Genomic DNA, 6832 nt, shown 5'->3' with positions numbered 1-6832 from the left:
AAAACAGAATGATTATCAGTTCTAGCTGTAGCCATTTCCTGTAGCGTTCAAACGACCCGTTTCATGCCTGCGTACCTGGGTGGGAAAGGCGACACAGGATGCCGTTATAATTAGAGTGAGACGACGGGACGGCACCAGATATTTGCTATTGAAACCTAAATAGTAACTTGTCAATCCCATGTCCATGTCACCTTTTACTGAACTGTGCTTCTCAGATGAAGAAAAAAATAACTTAAAACAGCCACTGGGTATTCCATAGTGTCTACTGTTGTGGAGGTATAGGGAACGCTTCATACCTGTTGTCTGCTTTCCCATTCTAGCACCGTGGCATTCACATAGGAGGAGATGATGTTACCCAATACTCTCAACCTGCCAACCGCATTATAAGGCAACAAAAACACACACGCACCTGAATTACTACTAACATTTAAGAAAGTCTACTTTGACAGAATGACGCTAAAAATTAGTAGAAGTTGGGGGGGATACACAGGAATGCAGTGAAAGGTTGTTTTGCGATTTGGCCTGATTTTTCAATTCCATTGTCCTGTGTTTTTGCAGTTGAGAAGATATTTCAAATAGACTTGAGCAGAAGGCCACTATATTCCCATCCTTTGCATGGGAAAATTCTTAGTCATCTGACTATAAGCTAGATGATGTGATCATAACAAACCATTTCCTCTATATACCCTTTGGTTGAAGCGTCTTCAAATGAAAACGCCATTGGCTTCTTGCAAAGTAGGGATGAGAGGGCTAATAGTTTGAAGTTCCTTAGTTTGGTGTGTTCATATTTGTATTTAATAACAGTACTGTTCATTGTGCCTTGTATTTAAAGTGAGATGATTACACAAGTGGTTGAAGGATAGTGGACCATTTTACACTGAGGGAGAGCAGAACATGGTGCAGGGAAGGTCAAGAGGTTTGTAATGTATTTCTGCTCTTTCAAGCTATTCTGAATGTACATATGAACATGGAACATGTAGATATATGCCACAGAGTCTGTGCATTGTATTATAAGATGGCTCTGACAAAAATGTACTTTGGTTATCGGTACTTGGACTTTGGGGCAGGGGAATGGGAATGGGAGGGTTAAAAAGGATATTCGTATAGAATTTAAAAAAAATATTTGCACACTATATTTTGATTGCTTTTTGTACCAAAGACACATGCAACGAAAACGGCGACTAGCCAGATAAAGTAAGGTTTTGCACAGCTTACCTGACACCGTATTGAATGTAGGAAATGTGGTAGGGTCAGGGATTTTCATTGAACTGTGAAATTTGCTTGGGTCCAATTACGTACTGAAAGAAGCATTCATTAACTTTTTCTAAACGTCTCTTGTCAGTTGGCTTCTCAAGTAGATTAGTTGCTTTAAAAACATTTGATAGATTCCAGACGTTACATGTAATACTTCCACTTCTATTGTGCTTTGGCACGAAGTAGAAAAGAGATGGAGAACAATTGCATAATACAATTTTATTTTGACTGTTTGTCAAAACGTCACAAATAACCAAAAGGTATATCACTTCTATAATTTATGTAGGTGAGACGAATACACATACATATATGTCATATTAAGTGTTGCCTATTTATAGTAATGTCCATTCATGCATACACATATCTATCTATTGTGAATTGCCACTTTTTTTCAAATTGATACGTTAATACGCATGACACATTTCTAAGGCCTATCCTCACATTCAGAGAAACTTAAAAAAAAAAAAAATGGAATGAAAAAACAAACATTTTTGTACTATTTGCCTTTTTCTGTTGGTGCGCATGTATGTCATTTGAGAGATGTTCAGAGAAATACATTTCTGGATGGTGACTGCATGAGATAGGGTAGGGTTTCTGGATGGAGACTCTGCATGAGATAGGGTAGGGTTTCTGGATGGAGACTCTGCATGAGATAGGGTAGGGTTTCTGGATGGAGACTCTGCATGAGATAGGGTAGGGTTTCTGGATGGAGACTCTGCATGAGATAGGGTAGGGTTTCTGGATGGAGACTCTGCATGTGATAGGGTAGGGTTTCTGGATGGAGACTCTGCATGTGATAGGGTAGGGTTTCTGGATGGTGACTGGGAGGGGTTCCTCCTGTTTTTTGTGATCTTTGTGAAGAGGCTCTAGTTTTTTAGGGGTTGTTCTGAAAGTAAGCGATTGAATATCATGGATATCATTCTGGTTTCTTTGTGCCCTCCGCCTCAGTTCTTGACACAAGCTCCTCTGTTGCGCTGAGTCACGGGGAAGATTGATAGAAAATGAATGGATGATAAGTCTCAATTGAATACTTGCAATTGTAGTCTTAACCTGTATTACAATCTCAGGCCAGAGGAAATGAGACGAGCAGCTTATGGAGAGGTCTAGCGTCTCTGCTGTAACTTGTCAATGTTGTCCATTTGAAACACTAGGTTTGCTCATTTCAAGAGAACAAGGAGACTTGAGGCTGAATTCAATCAAACCGGCACAGCTGAAAATCCTCACTGCGGAAAAGTAACACTGTCCTTATTCTGAGAAAGGGCCTGTTTTAATTGAAAATGTTTTCTTTTATCTAGTAAACATTTTCTTATTTCAGTACTGAAGATATCTGAACATGCCTTTTGTTTGCTGTAGAAAAACAGTGTTATCGTTCTGCTAAGCAGGTTTCTGCACTGCATGCCATACTCCAACTATTTTTGATTGAATTAAAAAGGGAAAAAATACACTTTCTCTGAAACTAGAATGATATGTTTGATAAGATATCTTATTCTACTTACTTTGTTAGTGTAGTAAATATTCTCTATATACCGTCCATGGTTTGTTTTTGTAGTGTTTCATTTTGTAAATGGATTTATCTTCTAAATATTATATTTGTATAGTATATTCTATATTACATGTATGAAAAAGAAAGCACTTTGTTCAAAAAAAAAAAAAAAAAAAAAAAACAAGTATGAAGAAAAGCATTTTTCCTTCCATTTGCTGCTAAGCCGACCTTGTTTGAATGCTGCAGTGAGTACTTGACTTCTGTAACCTGACCAGGACAGTGTGTTGGGGAGGTCTTAAGAGGGCAATCAACCTTTGATTACAATGCCCCCTATGTTCTGAATGACTCTAAGGTCATGAATTCATTTGCCTTCAGTAGAGATTTCCTATGGAAAAACAAATTCTGCTTTGGGTTTTTCTTCAGGTTGATGTACAGTGTAGACACATTTATTCTGGGCGTTTGCCAGAGAGTTATATTGTTATAATTTTAAAAGTAATTTGTACTTGTAACTTGTACTTAATGGGGAGGGGGAGACTGAGGTACTCACAACAGCCCACATTCTTTTGCGAGTACCTCAGAAGGAAAACTATATCACTGTACTGTATGGCAAGTAATTTGCAGTGGAGATTTAATCCGGGATACTTTTTGCCTTCTCAAACACCCATCCATTCACTTAAGATGGCCAATAGTGGGTTCAATTGCAAAGCGGTGTTGCTATGGCAACCGATCTCGGCCAATATTGTACTGTCTACAATCAAGACCTTCAACCTGGTGACATGCTCAAATCAACGATGGCCTCTCCATTGGGATCACTGATGGCAAGTGAGGTTGAGCTAGGGGAATTAATGTTGTGTAAGAAGCTAGTGGAACATAGTGTTGTGAGGCTGATTCCAGCATCGGGTGTGTGTCCACGCAGGTTTTCACATTTAACATGATGGGCGCAAGCTGTGCAACTTTACATTCTAACCAGGAGACTCTGTGGCATTTTAACAGTCAAGGAAGTGGTTGACATTCAAAGCCAGTAACTATTCCTTCTGCTCTATTGACATCAAACATATAAACAGATAATAGATTGTGTAATTATGTGCTAGTCTCGTCTGATAATTGAATCCATAATGGTCTCTTCTGCAGCGAATCAGGGTAACTACCATTCTTCTAATAGAAATATATGTAATAGAATAGTAAATCAAAGGAAAATATATTTATGTATTCCAGTTAGCGTTGCGATTTTTTTATTTCTGCAGTTCAATAACTGTGTGTGCGTTAATAGAGATTCAATGTAAAACAAAATGGTGCGATGCTCTCTACAGGATAAGAATAGACAAAGGCCAATGGATTTGTAAGTATAAATATTTTACCTAGATTAGTTTTTCTTTATACTCTAACAAATTTAAACTTCCAACCTTTTTTTTTTTTTTATTATTATTCAAAAGGGAAATAAATTATATTTCTAGTTTTGATCCAACCTCTGTTTTACTGTGCTGCTGCTCATTTATGGGTTGGTTATTCATGGATTATATTGTATTAAAAAGATGATGGTTCATTATACATTACATATGTCTATGCTTAACAGATCTTTTTTACTTTTTAACAAATTATTAACGCTTTGATCACATTTGAGTTAACCTTATGCTATAGTCTTAGACCTTGTGGATAGATGTCTAATGGTAGCATTACCAAACCGCTGGATCACAATGAGAAAGAGACCGATCTCGATTTATTCCAATTCTCCCAAATGGCTACAGTAGATTCTAGAGAGGAGGCGGCAAGCGTATTTGTCCTCTTTCTTTCAATTCCTGATATGATTTTGGCTTGCTTTGTTATGTAGTTGTTTGTAGTGTATGTGATGACAATGTTCTTAGATTGTGCACTATGCATGTCTTACCTGTTTTTGAGTAAGACAGTGTGTTGCTTTAGTTTTCAGCTGTCTCGTGTCTGAGCAGAGCATTTTCATTGACTTTATACAAAGACTCTTACCCTGTCTCCATAACCCTATGGAGGTGTTCCTAGTGGTGATAGGCAGGTGGGGAATGAGTGGAGCTATTTCCTCTGACAATGGAGGAGCCACGCATGTGTAACGGAGAAAGACCTGTCTAATAACTGCTAGATGAGTATGTTCCTTTCCATCTTATCTAACCAGTTGAATGCTTTGTTTTTTGCTTTAAACTGTCATTCAAAGGACCTGCATTCTGCCATTTATTTATTTATATATGTGTGTGTATGTATATATATATATATATATATATATATATATATATATATATATATATATATATATATATATATACCTTTTCCCCTACACCCATAGTATCTATATAAATTGAGAACTTAAAGTATTAACACTTGTATAGCTGATTTGTCATGGTCTGTATATTGCGTATATCACTGCTTCAATGCTTAAAGGGGCGGGCACTCAGCAGTTGCTACCTTTTATAAATTAATGATACGTATCCTTTGTTTCTTAAAGAATATAGCTTATAAAAATGCCTCATGAGGTAAGTTCAACTGTCGTAACCCATCGGAAGCCAAAATATACGCTTTTTTTTTACTCCAATGTTTGTAAACAAACACTGTTTTTAGCCTAAAAACATGGTTAAAACTATATTTTTTATATAATGGATGGTCAGTCCTTGCATCCATAGCTCTTTGAATTTGAGAGTGCTTACTAGTGCTCAGCGATTAACCTACGTTTTTGTTATTAAACAACTAATTGACCGACGTCAGTTCAATTACTTGAATTCCATTTAGTTTGTTTTATTTGGTGGGTGGCCCGACTCGTTGTTTTTCTTGAGATAAATCAAATCATTCACGAGAGAAATCATGTCAGGAACTATGTGGGACACTTGGCTGAAGGGAGTTGTAGTTTTCATTAAGCAAACATTCAACCTAGTTCAGCGCAATAACTTGGTAATTAACTACAATGACCATAATCCATTACGCCTGTTTTTTCCATCTTGGACCGAGATGGATACAATTTACACCTGCTATGTTAGGTTAGATACACACAGGCCACATGAGAGAGGAATGTACACAACACGACTACGAGAGAGATAGACAGTTTGTGAAAGTATGCCTTATCTACTTTGAAAAACAAGTACAGTTATTTTATCAGACAGCTCTGCAGCACGCTTAGGCAAGCTAGCCTAGTAAAAAAGGATGACTAGACAGTACAGTATGGGAAGCACAGCGAATGTTGTCTTGCTGCTACTGCCTGAGCAGAGAATAGGACTTTAAACATTGAAAAATAATGAAGTCATCAAATAAAAACGAAGTAATATACACATCTGAAATGTTTTATTTCATCGTCATTTTCTTTTGATGTCATACCTAATGTGGACCTGATGGAGACAATGGAATATTTTCAATTTTTTAGCAATTGAATGTTAACAATTTTTGGCTTTGGAATTTCCATTAAAAAGCTCTAAAATATTGTCATTATTTCATAATGCATTTAATGTTTAAAAAATAATTGAAATCAAAAACCATTATTTGTTAATAATCAAACTGAACTGACCTCAAAAATCACTAATCGCGTAGCGCTAGTGTTAACATTTTTCCATCCCCATCCCCCAGTTTTTTTCCCCGAAACAATGGTGGGGAGGACGCTTTGCTATTGTTTCAACTGCTGATTGCCGCTTTAAGCATTGCAGAAGCATTTCAAACGCATTCTTTCGTATTATAACTTGCTCAACTCCCCCCATATTGCTCAACTCCCCCCATACTCAAAGGTTATATGCTCTATGCAGTATAACCGTTTTGATGTATTATATTGTTGGATAATTAAATGCAGAGAATATGCGTAGGGAATGACCATTGTGCATGAAAATCTCACTCATCTGATATGTTTGTTACTGGGTCAAAATGTACTGAGTAATGGGTGTATCTTCACCCTGAGTTCAAGGATTTTGTAAGTGTCAAGGACTATGTCCACGTGGTATTTGAACTTAACAAGCATAGAGAGATTTGGTTTTGGATGTTGAACATATTCAGATCAAACTATTTTCCATTGCTTACCCACTGTTTTTATGAAAACAAAATCGTACAAACAGAAGCATACCCACAACTCACTTGGTTTTACAAAATGTCAAACATAAT

This window comes from Salvelinus alpinus, chromosome 13 (assembly GCF_045679555.1).
Source record: "Salvelinus alpinus chromosome 13, SLU_Salpinus.1, whole genome shotgun sequence".
NCBI lineage: Eukaryota > Metazoa > Chordata > Actinopteri > Salmoniformes > Salmonidae > Salvelinus > Salvelinus alpinus.
The sequence above is the reverse complement of the archived record's forward strand: the minus strand, read 5'-3'. Positions refer to the sequence as shown.